The 16,461-nt window shown below is 35.5% G+C and overlaps 1 protein-coding gene across 4 annotated transcripts in view; it reads left to right on the top strand.

The window, feature by feature from the left end:
- Positions 1 to 16,461, top strand: part of Nubpl (NUBP iron-sulfur cluster assembly factor, mitochondrial) — a 204,382-nt gene that overhangs the window by 174,134 nt on the left and 13,787 nt on the right. The gene's annotated exons all lie outside the window — the stretch shown is intronic.

Raw genomic sequence — 16,461 nt, 5'->3', positions numbered from 1 at the left:
TGAAATATCCTTCTGATACAAGTTTTCTGAAAAAGTACTATTCCTCTCAAATACTTGTAGCCTTCTTCACTAAAAAAAAAAAAAAAAAGTGACAATGACGAGCATTTTAGAAAACTAGGTAGATAGACTTGAAGAGATCACTTATGGGAGAACAAGTGAAAAAAGAATACTTTTTTCTTTTGTTGTCTCCTACTATTATGGTTTGATGTGAGTTGTCCCCCAGAAGCTCACATGTGAGACAATGCAAGAAGGTTCAGAGTAAAAATTATTGGATTGTGAGAGCCTTAACCCAATCAGTGTATTAATTTCCTGATGGGATTAACTGAGTGGTGACTAGAGGCAAGTGGGGTGTGGCTGGAAGAGGTGGGACATTGGGGATGTGGTTTGTGGGTATATATTTTGTGTCTGGCCAGTGGAGTGGCTCTGCTTTCTGATCATCATGTGAACTGCTTACCTCTGTCACACTCTTCTGCCATGATGTTCTGCTTCACCTCGAGCACCTCCAGCCTCCTCAAGGAATAGAGCCGGCTTTCTATGGACTAAGACCTCTAAAACCATGAGCCTGCAAATAAACTTTTCCTTCCCTACAATTGTGCTGGTTGGGTACTTTAGTCACAGCAGCAAAATAGCTGACTAAAACACCTACATTTTAACTCACTATTAGCCTACCTTTTTCTAAGAGATACTTCAGGATTTTCTGCACAGTATGATAAAATTGAACAAGGTAAAAATATAATAAAACAGACAAAGAATAATTTAAATCATAGAATGAATAGAAAGTCAGTATAAATGCATGCCATTAGAACTTCAATACCTGCTGGAGGCATGCCCTGAGTTTTCTACCAGCCAAGGGCACCATTAAAACACCCTCAACTACCACAAGGTGAAAAAAGTCTGGGTGCTCCAGAGAAACAGCTGAGACCAGAAGAGAACTTTTCTGTGTTCTCAGAAAGAAGGAACTATATATATTGAACATGTTCTCATTACTTCTTTACAATAAAAAAAGTTTTCTCCTTCAAGTATGCCTCAACAAGAGAAACTGTGCCAGGGGACAGTTAGAGTAAGCTAAGGTGACAAGGTGTACAAGGTGTACAAGTACAAGGTCAAGGTGATACTTCTGTCTATGCAGCTCTCTAGTGGACTTGCTAACTTCAAGGATAGATTTTAAAGTTTATACAACAGAGCTTTTTTAGCTCTTGGATTAGCTTCAGAGATCTCATAATTCTCTCTATCTCCTGTTTCCCATAACAAGTTGTATGCTCAATTATGTTCATTTTGGCATAGAAAGAATTCATAACTATCTTCAGATACTTCAATGAGACCATGACACAGGATAAGACCCAATAATGTATTAGAATGAATGGACTCTCAGAAGAGCTTTCATAAATATTTATCAGGGGAGATTTGAAAAGTATGAAATTGTACAATAGTGGGATTCAGGTGACCCTCCTTGACAAGTACCTCTTCTCTCTTGCCAGTTAATGCAGAGCTGTGTGCATTGACAAGATGTGGAGCTCTGGGTTGGATCAACATGCTCTGGTGAAAATAGAGGAGCCTGGGAAGTGGGGGTTGTGGCTCAGTGGTGGATTACTTACCTTACATGCACACAGCACCACAGGGCAAAAAAAAGAAAAAGAAGAGAAAATTAAGCCTAATAAGGAAGACACCTTAACTCTTACCTTCCAAGTAATCTAAGGCTATTTTTCACTAGCAAGGGTAAAATTGTGATTGATAAGTAGTGTAGGGCCAGTGTTCTATGTTGTGAATTTTAGCTTAGAAAAATTTTAAAGCAATGATATCCAAATGGTCATCTCATAAAACTTTGTCTCTAAAACACCTAGTTTGAACAGAGTGACTTTATGTCCTCCAAGAAAAACTAGAAATGAATAATGCCCACCCAGATATCTAAATAGGTTTGCTTATTATATGATATTTTAAATTATAAAATTAAGAGAGAGGGCTTTCTACTAAAAATGATGACTCTGAATTTACAAGTAATCTGTCATTCTTTCTGGCAGAAATGAGGTAACAGGGCCCATGGTCTGTTAAGATCACCTTAAGATTAGGATAATGGCCTTCTTTCTGTGTGTAAGTAAATGCTTAACTTCTCATTCTGTAAGGTGGAGGTAGAGAAACTTGTCTAGCTCATTCGAAACATCATGAAGTCTGTGAGGAAAATAAACTTAAAAGGGTGGGAATAAGAACTTTTTCCTATTTTATCCCCTTGTCAATAGACCATTTCAGCTGACACTGTCATTTGAGGTGGCAGCAGCTATGGGGAATTTCCTACTAGACTACTAGACTTTGCTAGTTGAGAGTCTGATAACCATAGTTGCCAAATTCAGCATGTCTAACTCCTTTTAGTTCAGGAGTTAACTTGCACTTATTGGCAGCCCGTGGCACTTACTACCTGTTAATAAATAAAAAGGTAAACAGCCTCATACTGTTCTAACAAAATTTTCTCTAGGTTTTAAGACAGAAAGTAGAAAGTTACTCCTTCTAGAACATAACAAAGGGGGAAAGGGATGGTCACAAAATCCAGGTTAGGCTACTATTAGGTGGATGCCATTGAAGGGTAAAAGTTGAGGATATTAGGGAATGCGGGAAGAAGTATCTCAAGTGAAGGATGATGGGCTGTATAAGGCACATAGGAGTATTTCAGGCATTATTTAGAGAATAAGAGAACTGTTTGGGATCGAACAGTTAATGTTGGAGTTCAGATTTACAGAACTGGAGCAGATCTGGGTCATGGTAAGGTCCAGGATGTGGTTGTGGGTGTGTGGGACTGAAGGAGAGTAGAAATAAGTCACTGAAGCTGTGTAATCTAAGATTGATTCCAAGATGGAATTAATGGTTCCTTCCTTTGTTTTTTTTTTTATGCCTTCCAATATCTTTATTATAGCCCTATTTTTTCACCCATATTTTAAAATTATTTGCCCTTTCAACTGTGAAATTTTTTAAAGAGGTAGAATGTCTTAATGATTTCTTAAACTTTCAGACCAAAAAAGATGTTCAACAACGTTTACAAGTAAATGAGTGAGAACTATTTTGACAATGAGCTCTATCTGTGATTTGACAACCATAGAGCAGCTACCTTGAGAAGGGAATCTGGGCTGAAAGTGAGAAGTGGATTTGATCACTTCTAAGATCCCCTGGCTCTTAAAAGCCTCAGAGTCTAAATAATGGTAAAGTGTTTGAAATTAGAAAGTGTTCCATAAATGCAAAGGAGATGTTATGCTTTATTTATTCCACTTTATTCCATTTTTTCCCCTGGTTTTTAGTCTTGTTCTCTGTTTTCCCCCTTTTGAAGTGCATTAGTTACCATGGAAACAATGATGTCATTGGAATTCATTGGTATGGACTGAGTTAGTAATGTCTGCTGAAGATAATTTAAATGATTTTCTTAAAACTCAATGCATAGATATCGAAAGGTGGAGAAGAAATGAACTATTAAATTCTCTATTCTCTGCTTGAAATGATATCAACTATGCCAGTACTTGTAGGCACACAATTTTTTTAAATTAAAAACATTCAGTTTTACACATTTTTAATAAGTAATTTATGTAATTTCTCACCTAACCTATTTTTATTACCTTCATTTACAAGGGAGTCCCAGGCCCATTGATTTGGAGTTCTTCCCCTACCATTTGAATTTTTGAGTCACAGATATTTCACTTCCTTCTTTGGTAATATCCTTCCCAGCCCATGAAAATTATCTTAGAATATGTTTACTCTCTTATTCCTTCCTCAAATAAGGGATCACTTAGTAAATACATATTTACTGATATTGAGTGCTTTCTGTAAGTACAGTACTATGATAAGCTTCCTTGTATGACTTAAAAAAGAAAAAAGGAGATGAAGCCTGTTTCTTCAATCTGCCAACTAACTCCATGGTGGTACAGGGTCTCTAAATTCTGAGGAGCATGAAAACACAATCCTCCTGCAAATGCCAAGATTTTATTCTCTTTTATTGCTGAGTAATATTCCATTGTGTATATCTGCCACATTTTTTTTTATCCATTCATCTATTGAAAGTCATCTAGGTTGGTTCCACAGTTTAGCTATTGTGAATTGTGCTGCTATAAACAATGATATGGCTGTGTCCCTGTAGTGTGCTGTTTTTAGGTCCTTTGAGTATAGACTGAGGAGAGGGATAGGTGGGTCAAATGGTGGTTCCATTCTCAATTTTCCAAGAAATCTCCAAACTGCTTTCCATTTTGGCTGCACCAATTTTCAGTCCCGCCAACAGTGTATGAGTGTGCCTTTTTCCCCACATCCTTGCCAACATTTATTGTTGTTTATCTTCAAAATGGAGTTAGAGAAGATGATGCTAAGTGAAGTTAGCCAATCCCAAAAAAACAAATGCCAAATGTTTTCTTTGATATAAGGAGGCTGATTCATAGTGGGATAGGGAGCGGGAGCATGGGAGGAATAGATGAACTCTAGATAGGGCAGAGGGGTTGGAGGGGAAGGGAGGGGAGAGGGCATGGATTAGAAATGATGGTGAAATGTGATGATAATTATTATCCGAAGTACATGTATGAAGACATGAATTGGTGTGAAAGTATTTTGTATACGACCAGAGATATGAAAAATTGTGCTCTATATGTGTAATAAGAATTGTAATGCATCCCGCTGTCATATATATATATATATTAAAAAAAAGATAACACAATTCTCCTGTGGGCCATCATGGAAAAGTCATGCTTTTTAAAAATTTTTTCTTGGTACTATAATTTTATATATGCTGGTCCTTTGCTTTATAAGTCATTGTCAGCTAGGGAACTCATATCATTTTTCAAATTTCTGTTCAGGTATTACCTCCCCTAGGAAGCTTTTCCCAATATGTCAGGAAAAGTTAAATCCTTTCTCTGAACTATTTGTACATATATCTACTTTGGCTCCACTACAGGCTTACCTATCAGTTTTCACAGAAGAATGTGAGTTCCTGGATGGCAAGAAAACATGCCTTAAACCTTTGTAGATGCTAAGATACCTAGCATAGGTTGTCATGGTAAATACTTCAATCTAGGATATAACATCATCTACGGCATACTGTTCCATTTTCCCCAGGCTGATGGACTGCTCTGCCTTGAATTTTCTCTGCTGTAGCAAGCTGGTCTTCTACTTCTTTGGATTTCTATGTACCGTTTTTTTCTTCAGAACCCTTGGCATCCTGTTTTCCTACTTTTTATCTGGGAAATCCTTTGGTACTTAGATTAAGCAAATGGCTTTTCTCTGGGAGACTTGGTGCCACATTGCCATTCACTAGGTGATATCTTTCTCTCTGTAGTCCAGCTGTACTCTATTTCTCCTTTTGTCAGTAATTTCTCATTTACAGTACTCTACTATAAGCTCTATGAGTACAGGGACCACCTGCTTCACTCTATGGATAGGACATGTAACTGCTCACTAAATAAATATATACTGAATGATTGAGTAGAATTTTCACAAGCATATCTAAGGACTTGGGAAAAGAATGTGATCTGAGAAGAATCAGAAAAGCTCAAGTTATGATCAGGATTATTCACTTTGTAGTTGGGGTAATGTATTGACGTAGGTCTGGTAGACCAAGGGATTTGGACTTTATTCTTTAGATTATAGGAAGGATCCATTTAGGACATGAAGTAGACAGGATAAAAAGTAGACATAGTTAGTATGGCCCTTTAAAAAGTTTAATTTGGTGGAGGTGAAAAGAAAGGAGCCAGGAGACCATGATGGCACTAAGGAAGCATTTGCAACAGTTAAAGTTATTCACACTACTAGCTGTGACCCACCAGTGATCATGAAATTGATAGTGAGAGATGTAACCAAATATTAAGCAATATTAGAGTACATTGCTCTTAGGAAGAGAAAATCTTATTTCATAAAGATTTGATGTCAGTTATAAATGCATATATATATGTGTTTATACTGGGTCAAGATGTAAAATATTTCTATTAACAGGAAGACAATCTAAAAAGTTAGAAAAAAAACAGGTGCAGTGGCACATGCTTGTAATCCTAGCAACTCAAGGGACTAAGGCAGGAGGATTGCAAGTTCAAGGCCAGCCTCAGCAACTTAGTGAAACCTTGTCTTAAAATTTAAAAACAGGGCTGCAATTGTGGCTCAGTTGTAGAGCGCTTGCCTAGCATGTGTGAGGCAATGGGTTCAATCCTCAGCACCACATTAAAAAAATAAAATAAAGGTATTGTGTCCACCTACAACTAACATTTTTTTAATTTAAAAATAAAGTAAAATTTAAAAGGCTCGGGTGTGACTCAGTGGTAAAGCACCCCTGGGTTCAGTCCCCAGTACTAGGAGAAAAAAAAAATGTTAGAAAAACACTGGAGTAGGTGATAGGTAGTAAGAATCTGATTTAAAACAATGGCAGTGAACATAGTAAGGGGAATTGAATGTACCTGACATTTTCAAGGAAGAATTAGAAAGCTTGGCAATTGACTTCATGAGGTCAGGGGTTGAACCAAAAAGTCAGAAATCAAAGAAATGTTGAGAGTTATGTTGCCATTAATAAATCTACCAGGGACTGGTTTTCTGATCAGGGTGACAACAAACTAGAAATAAGAGGTTAGATGCTCACTCATGAATCTCTGCCCTTATTCGTTGTGAAGGTTATGATTTAATACTGTTTGTCAAGGAAGAGACTGAAAGAGAAAGCAATTTGGTCCTGGCTTTTTTAATATCATTTGCATCAGATAGAACCACTTATTATTCATATTTTGTAACTATTTAGAGGATTCTTTATTTAATGTTCATTTTTATTTCATTTAGTTTCAAATTAAATTACTCTCCAAATTTTATAATTTTGGGGTGATAAGACGTTTTACTTGCAGAGCCATTGTTACCTAGTAGTGAAGAGCAGGAGCTCAGGAATTTGAACTGTAGAGTTCAAATTCCAGCTGTGTCATTTTGTAACTCTTATGATATGAATAAGTTATTCTATACCTCAATTTTCTCATTCATAAAGTGGGGATTATAGTAGAATTTCCCTCAGGGAGTTGAGATGAGAAATAAAGGGGATAATGTAATGCTAAATGACTCATTACAGTGTTTGGCACAATCTGAACACTCAATGTTGATATAATGTCATATAATTAATGTCCCTTATTATAATAACTTTTCATGATGTTGTCATTGAAGCAGATGACTTTGTAATTCATAGATGTTTATGTATTTGGCTTAGGCATTTTTGACTAATGCATTATTTGTTAATAAGAATTTTGACAAGAAGTTTTTAAACATTTAGATAAATACTGTATGAGATTTCCTTAATTTTGAGTATTTTAGTTGAACCTAAACCATCCTTTTTCATAAAGAGTTCTTAGGTTGCTAAAGTCATTAAGATTCTAAAAATCTGCATTATTTAAACTTTGAAATAAGTTGAGCTAATTGCTGTCACAAACACACCTCAAAATATATAATGATGCAAATACAAGTTTATTTTTTGTTCACATTAACATTGCTAGTAGATTAACAGGCAGTCAGGGTAGTCTTCTTCCATGTGGTCATTTAGGCTGTTGTTGCCTCTGTCATTTTTCATAGACGTATGTTATAGTTGTAGAAGGACACATATCTTTATTTATTTTTATGTGGTGCTGAAGATTGAACCCAGTGCCTCACATGTGCAAAGCAGGTACTCTACCACTGAGCTACAGCCTCAGCCCCTCACATTTGACTTTTAAGGTCTTCCTTGGGACCATCTTTATTCTAGTCATCCTGGAGGGAAAGACACAGTACAGAAGCATGTTCATGGAAATTTTTATTGACCAAGCCTAAATGCAGTACAGAAACTTGTACTTACATTCCACTAGGTGAAAGTCAGCTAGTCACATTAGCACAAGGAGACCCCCATGTGTAGTTGAGCTATGTGCCAAGGAAGATGAGACCATTGATTTTGGTGAGAAGCCAACAGTCTATACCATATAATTGGCCAGGCAATAAATATGAAGATTAAAGCCTAATGTTGGTCATTTACTTTATTTTTTCCTAATAAATAACTCTGAAAGTTCTATAGCAGCCTTGCAAATAGTTATTCATTTTATAAGAGAGAGATTGGTTTACTTTGTCTACTAAAAACAAAGAAAGAAAAATCCTGTTTTGTTCTGGAACTTTTTAGTAATTTGTAAAGGTAAATGGTTATATTGTCTTCTAAGAAAAACTAGATGATATTACAACCTCGAATAGACACTTCTTATCACTGTTTTCTTTCCATTTCCCACTTTCATAACCAAATATCCTACAAATGTGAAACACCTTCTTGACAATAAAGATCAGAATTGTGGTTTATTATTTTTCTGGCAAAGTAATCATTTATGGGCCAGGTGCGGTGGCGAATGCCTATAATCCCAGCAGATTGGGAGGCTGAGGCAGGAGGATCACAAGTTCAAAGCCAGCCTCAGAAAAAGCAAGGTGCTAAGCAAGCAACTCAGTGAGACCCTGACTCTAAATAAAATACAAAATAGGGCTGGGGATGTGGCTCAGTGGTCGAGTGCCCCTGAATTCAATCCCTAATACAAAAAAAAAAAAAAAAAGAACATACAAATTGGTGCTTCTCTGGTGNCCGTGCTGGGAATTGCACTCACTTGCTGGGCAATTACTGAACCACTGAGATATTACCCCATCCCCTAGACCCCACATTCTTAACTGCAATTTCTGTGGATGATCCAGAGTTCGAGTTGAGTACTGTCATCATCAGGGAATATCTCAGGGTGAGATAACTGTAGGATATAGGAGTCTTCATTATAATTTGCTTCTCATTGGGATTCCGATTATTCAGGTAAACAAATGAAACCAGAAGAAAATGATGGATTAAAAAATAGAGAGGAATTAAAAATCTATAAATTTTGTTGATATAAAGTCGAATAAGGATTAAGGGAAAGGGAGTTTCATGCTCAGGATCTTGGAGAAGAGAATGAAGTCTGAAGCTTGACTGTGGCACCAAGTGGCAAGAAGATGGTTCTAATCAGGCCTTCCTTGCAACTGTGCTCTTAATTATTATGTTAAATTGCTCTACTAAACCATGTGGATAGGGCTGGGGAGGTGGCTCAAGCGGTAGCGCGCTCGCCTGGCATGCGTGCGGCCCGGGTTCGATCCTCAGCACCACATACAAACAAAGATGTTGTGTCCACCGTAAAACTAAAAAATAAATATTAAAAAATTCTCTCTCTCTCTCTCTCTCTCTCTCTCTCTAAAAAAAAATAATAATAAATAAATAAAAATAAACCATGTGGATATTCATTATCTCAGGCTACCTAATTCCATACACCAAATCCTCATCCATTTACTTTTTTTTTTTTTTTTTTTTGGTGACTTCCAAATACATACCAGTAACTTAAATAGTTTGGATTGTGGCTTTGTTATTTACAGTGTAATCTTGAACAAATAATTTAGTTTTACTGTTCTCTTCCATGAAATAGAGATGGCAATATCTATCAGTCACTGTGGCACATAGATGCAGTATGTAGTACAACCTCAGTACCTAGTATTATAAATGGTAGCTCTGAATGTTGTTTCTATAGTGGTAGACTTTAGACATCATTATAATCCTCATTTTAGAGATTAAGAATTCAAGGAATAGAAAAGTTTAGTTATACATCATGGTCCCACAGCTACTTAGTTGGTCTCTGAGAGCAACATGGATGCAGGCCTCCCTACTTATTGTTCTTTCCATGTCAGGCTACTTCTTCTGAAAAAGAAAAAAAAGAACACTCATCTCATTTTTTAAAATTATAATATCTATAGACATGCTTCAGATGTCTACCAAAAACTGGTTTGAGGCTAATGGAGAACTGAAAAGCACTTATGAATCTAATCTATTTCATTTATTATAATTCATTCTCTATTTAACAATGAGTTTTTCCTCCTTAATTTTTCTTGAAACATAGCTTTTAATCCATATGACAGTCTCCAACCAGCAAGCATTTAACCTGATTGTAACCTTGAGAAATTGGATTATATAGTAGCCTGAAAATCTTGCTTGTTACTTACCTGAATCTGGGTTTAAAATGTCAAGAAGAAATTAAAATTGGGGCCTTTTGAGCCTGCTTAATTCAGTACCTTTAGACACAAAAATCCAATATTCAGAGCAATGTTGATATTTCAAGAGAGTCAATTTTTTAAAAGTTAATAAAGGAAGTACCCTTCTGAGCCAATGATGGATTGAAATAACATATAAAATGTTTGTGGTGGCTGATGTTAGCTTTCTTTCAGTAAAACAAGCTGAGGTTAAAAAGAAAAGGAGCTTATACTTTGATGAGGCATTAAAAAATGATTGAGCATGCTTACAGCTGCATCTCAATGGCATTATGTAAATTAAGCTATAACAAACGTCTGTTCTATAATGTTTCTGCTATCAAAGGAAATACACAATAGCTCTACAATAAACAAACAGCTTAACAATACATAAAGTATTCGTAAAATGTAAGGCTTTTTTGGTGGGGGCCATGTGGAAATGAATTCTTTCCTATTTAAGAAAGAAAAAATTTTATGAACAAAATTGGAATATGGATATTCTAATGTTCTTCCTTAGTTTATTAGTTTTCCCCATTCAAAGCCCCAGTGATTATAGAGGATTGCTCTTAAATGAATATGATCAGTGATTTCTAACTTTTTAATGCTCACACCTTTCTTTTATGTTTTTCTCCAGCTCACCCTATGTTTTGAAAGAGCTGTTTGCCACACAGTCTGCATGTGTTATTTAATAACTAATTTATTTAATTAACTAAAGAGAGGATACATAATATATGTATATGTGTGTCTATCTATACATGGGGTTTTATATGTATAAAACTGTTGTATGAGCTTCTGCACAGAACAAGATAACCACATAAGAGTGCTATCACTCTTTGTTGATGTGATTCCAGCTAAAAGCAAAGAAACTTGATAGTTTAATCTGTCTTGAGTATTCTTGAAAGTAAATGTTTCTTTTCTGTTCAATATTTTAAAATATTTATAATAAATCACAGAACCTGATAAAATGTTTTTGGACATCATTAGGACTTTGAAACTTTAAATAGGATAAATACCAAAATATATTGTATATAAATGTAACTTATAAATTTTTAGTAGCCATATTTTTAAAAGTAAAAATAAAAAACAAGAAAATGGGTGAAATTAGGCACCTGTGAACAGATGAAAATAGGCCAGACACCTGATCAGGCATTTTATAGGAAATGACATGAAAATGACCAATAAATTTTTAAATATATTCAATTTAATTAATAATTATGGTAATGCAAATTACAACTATAGTGGAAAGGATAGCTGGGGTATAACCTAATACCCAATCCCCCACAAAAGGACATATAAAAACATTAATAGAAGCATTATTTATAGTATCCAAAGATTGAAAATAACCCAAGTGATCCTATAGGAGAATGGATATGAAATTTGGGGACCTAATGAAAATGAACCACACAGAAATAGTTTAGCTGGAAGAATCACATATACACAGAAGAATGTGTTGCATGATTTCATTCATATCAAGTTCAAGACCAGATAAAATTAATTTATGGTGTTAGAAATCAGGTTAGCAGTCTATTTTGGTGCTAATACCATGCTGTTTTTGTTACTGTTGCTCTGTAGTATAGTTTAAGGTCGGGTATAGTAATACCACCAGCTTTACTCTTCTTGCTAAGGATTGCTTTGGCTATTCTGAATCTCTTATTTTTCCAGATGACTTTCATAACTGCTTTTCTGTTTCTATAAGGAATGTCATTGGGATTTTGATCGGGATTGCATTGAATCTATATAGTGCTTTTGGTAGATTAGTGGTACAGAATAGAGGACACAGAGTCTAACCCACATGACTATAGTTATCTTATATTAGACAAAGGCACCAAAAACGTACATTGGAGAAAAGATAGCCTCTTCAATAAATGGTGGTGGGAAAACTGGAAATCTACATGTAACAAAATGAAATGAAACCTCTTTTCTCTCACCATGCACAAAACTCAATTCAAAGTGGATCAAGGACCTAGGAATTACACCAGAAACCTTGCACCTAATGGAAGAAAAAGTAGGCCCAAATCTTCATCATGTCAGATTAGGCCCCGACTTTCTTAATAAGACTCCTGTAGCACAAGAATTAAAGCCAAGAATCAATAAATGGGATGGATTCAAACTAAAAAGCTTCTTCCCGGCAAAGAAACAATCAGTGAGGTGAATAGAGAGCCTACAGAATGGAAGCAAATCTTTACCACAAGCACATCAGATAGAGCACTAATCTCTAGGATATATAAAGCATTCAAAAACTTTAACACCCAAAACAAAAACAAAACAAAACCAAATAAGCCAATCAATAAATGGGCCAAGGAACTGAACAGACACTTCTCAGAAGAGGATATACAATCAATCAACAGACATGAAAAAATGTTCAACATCTCTGTCAATTAGAGAAATGCAAATCAAGATTTCATCTCACTCCAGTCAGAATGGCAGCTATCAAGAATACAAACAACAATAAATGTTGGCAAGGATATGGGGAAAAGGTACACTCATACGTTGCTGGTGGGACTACAAATTGGTGCAGCCAATATAGAAAGCAGTATGGAGATTCCTTGGAAAACTTGGAATGGAACCACCATTTGACCCAACTATCCCACTCCTCAGTTTATACTCAAAGGACTTAAAACAGCATACTACAGGGACACAGCCATATTAATGTTTATAGCAGCACAATTCACAATAGCTAAATTGTGGAACCAACCCAGATGTCCTTCAGTAGATGAATAGTTAGGGAAACTTTGTTTTATTTATACACACACACACACACACACACACACACACATATATACACATAGACATACACACACACACACACATACATACATACACACACAATGGAACATTATTCAGCATTAAAAGAGAATAAAATCATGGCATTTGCAGGTAAATGGATGGAGTTGGAGAATATAATGCTAATTGAAGCAAGCCAATCCCAAAAAAACAAAGGCTGAGTGAGGATGCTAACTCATAATGGCAATGGGTGGGGAGCATGGGAGGAATGGAGGAACTTTAGACAGGGCAAAGGGTAGGGAGAGGAAGGGAGGGGGCAAGGAGACAGGAAAGATGGTGCAATGAGTTAGACATCATTACCCTAGGTATATGTATAAAGACATGAATGGTGTGAAAAAACTTTGAGTACAATCAGTGACTTGAAAAATTGTGTTTTATATGTGTAATATGAAATGAATTGCATTATTCCATCATGTATAACAAATTAGAATAAATAAATTTACAAAAAAAGAAATATATACCTTTGGGGAAGTGTTTTGGAGGGTAACAAGGAAACTTCCAGGGTGCTGGCAGTGCTTAGCAGGATTTTAGTAACATGGTTGTACTTTATTAAGTTCATTCAGCCATACACTTAAGATTTGAGCATGTTTTTGTGTGCATCTGTGATATGCTTTGACAAAAAAATTGAAAATTAAACATAAACTTAAAAAAGTATTGATATGTTTTACCTGTTTTTACTCATACTGTCATTGATATTCAGTGTGTATTTTACACTTACAGCACATCACAGTTCTAACCAGCCACAGTTCAAGTGGTCAGTAGCCCCATGTGACAAACGATTATCTGATTGGACATTGCAGATCTATAACCTCATCATTTCACAGCTTCTTTGGGGTTAGACTTTTGTTTCAGATCTTTCATTGTAGTATTAAGAAGAACAGGAGGTTGTTTCTCCCAAGCAGCTCATTTTAATTTTACTGTTACTTTCTTGTTTTTATATAGTATTTCCTATTTAAATCAGATGGTTATTTTTGTGTGCAGGTATACAAGATGAGTAATATACCATTGTTTTAGTTACTTGTCCTATTGCTTTATTACTAGTCTTCTCATGACTACCTCTTTATTTAAGCAAATTTTTATTGGACTATGACTTACCTACCTAAAAGGCACAAACTGGAAGTGTATCCACAATGAATTTTTACAAAGTGAACGTACACACTGTTTGTATTCAAGAAATAGAACAATGGAGAACCCAGAAATAAATTTACACATTTGTGGCCAGTTGTTTTTTGACAAAAGTGCCATGAATACACATGGGAAAAGGATAGTCCCTTCAGTAAATGGTGCTAAGATAACTGGATATTCACATGCAGAAGAATAAAATTAGTCCCTTATCTCATGTTGTATACAAAAGTAACTCAAAATGGCTTAAAGACTTAAATGTAAGACTTGAAACTCTAAAACTGTTAGAAGAAACTATGAGGGAAAAGTTCTCTGACATTGTTCTGATCAGTGATCTTTTGGAGATGAACCCAAAAGCACAGGCACCAAATGTAAAAATAGACAAATGTGATTTGTCTGCACAAGCAAGGAAACAATTAGCAGAGTAAACAGACCATCTGTGGGTGAAGGTATTTGCAAACCATACATTTGATAAGGTATTAATATCCAAAATACCTAAGTAACTCAGCTCAAGGGCTAGAAACAAATAACCCAGCTGAAAAATGAGCACATCCTCATCAACATTTGGTATTTGTGTTTGTTTTTGTTGTACTGATTTTCATCTTTCCTAAACTAGTCTTAAGCATGAATGTACTTTGGATTGGACATCCTCTTTTGTGAAGTGCTTATTAAGTCTTGTGTCTGTTTTTATTGTGTTGTCTGACTTTTCCTTATTGATTTACAGGAGTTCTTTATATATTTATATATTTCAGGTAAAACCATCTCCTGCTCTGTGGTCTGCCTTTTCACTCTGTTGATGAAGTTCTAGTTAATAAAATGTCAAGTTGATGTTTAATGCCTCTTTGTATAGTTCTAGAAAAATCTCTGCCTGCCTCTACCTATTTTCTTCTATAAGTATTATTGTTTTACCTTTTTACATTTGATTCTACATCTATCTAGAATTAACTTTTGTGTATGTGGTGAGTAGTGGGTTGAGATTCATTATTTTCCATGTGAAATATGCAATTAACATGCAGTGCTATATCATCTCCTCTATAAATTAGTGTTTCATTACAACCAATTTTTTAATCAAGCAAAGGTATATACATATGAGAAGTTCTTAAGATAACAAATTCTAAAGTTAAGTGGAATTAGTTTATTTAAGATGACCTAGGAAGCATTACTGGGGCATTTATCCTTGAACTGAAAGAAGTTAGATATTAGCAGTAATAGATCCAAGTGTTGTCTAAACCCTGGCTCTCAAACATACAGAGGGTTCTTTATTTCCTAACTTTTTTGATTATGAATCCTTATCAGTAAATGATGCTTGAACATATACCCAATATATGAATATTTGTTATATATACATATATATAGTATATAGTATGCATATATTAGTGAATTAATTCTATTTGTATTATAAAGCACAATAATTGAAATTAAAAAGGTGATCATAAAATAGGAATTCTAATATTTTCTTTATATACTTCTGTATCAGCCAAAAATGGGATAGGCCATGTGTGTTAACAATCCTTAAATTCCAGTGGTTTAAAACCACACCAGTTTCCTTTCTTTTGCTACATATCCATTGTGGTTTGGCTTCAACATTTCCTCTGTATTGTTCTAACTCTGGCACCCAGACTGACAGAGCAGCTCCCATCTGAAAGCTTGCAGGCACCAGGATAAAGAAAGATAATGAAAAACCAACACTTAAAGCTGAATTCAGCCTGGAAGGGACACGTGGAATTTCTGCTCACTTTTTATTGGCCAAAACAAGTTACATGTCATTACCTAATTGCAGAGGAGAAAAATCCTAACTTTGTGCCCAGGAGAACTGAACATATTTTAGATAGCACTAAAAATGATCACCTCTCCACGATTGATTTTGGAGCACACAGACCTGAATTTGTGTTTGTTTAGTAAATACACAAAGACAAATTTTTTTAGTTTTTTTTTCTGATATTTTGTGATGTTTTTAAAATCTGAGATAGGAACCCCAAGTAGTAAGTCCACTACAACTGCTGGCCACTTTGGCCTCTGTTACTTGAAACCGTTAGCAGCTTCTCTGTGCTCATTAGAGAACCCAGACACCTGAATGTGGCCCATATGCCCTGCCTTGCCATCCTGATTGCATGTCACTCTCATCACATCCCTGAGGCCTCAAGACTGGCCTTTCAATTTCTTGAAGGTAGACATATGCTCGCTGTCTTGAATATTTTTCTTCCCTTTTCCTAGTTTTTGCCTGGTTATCCTGTATTTTTTAGGTTAAAAGTTTCCTTAAAGAAACCCTCTCTGACTTCTAGAGTCAGTGGAGTCTTCTCTGATCTGCTCTTTCATATACTTTGTGCTTTGCGTCCACAGAAATGTGTTTCTTGTTTAATCCATTTCTGCAATTAGAGCTCAAGCTTCAAGGGGGCCAGCATCAAGTCTGTTTGGCTCACCACAGTATGCTAGCATTTGTGTTTAGCCTGGTTACTGGTATATAATAAGAGTGCATTAAATATTGTTTGGTTGTCGTTTCATATTTTATGTCTGTGACATTTATGTAGTCTGTAGGGAATATGA

The sequence above is a fragment of the Marmota marmota genome, unplaced genomic scaffold, assembly GCF_001458135.2.
Source record: "Marmota marmota marmota unplaced genomic scaffold, marMar, whole genome shotgun sequence".
Lineage (NCBI taxonomy): Eukaryota > Metazoa > Chordata > Mammalia > Rodentia > Sciuridae > Marmota > Marmota marmota.
This window is presented reverse-complemented; position numbering and strand designations above follow the sequence as displayed.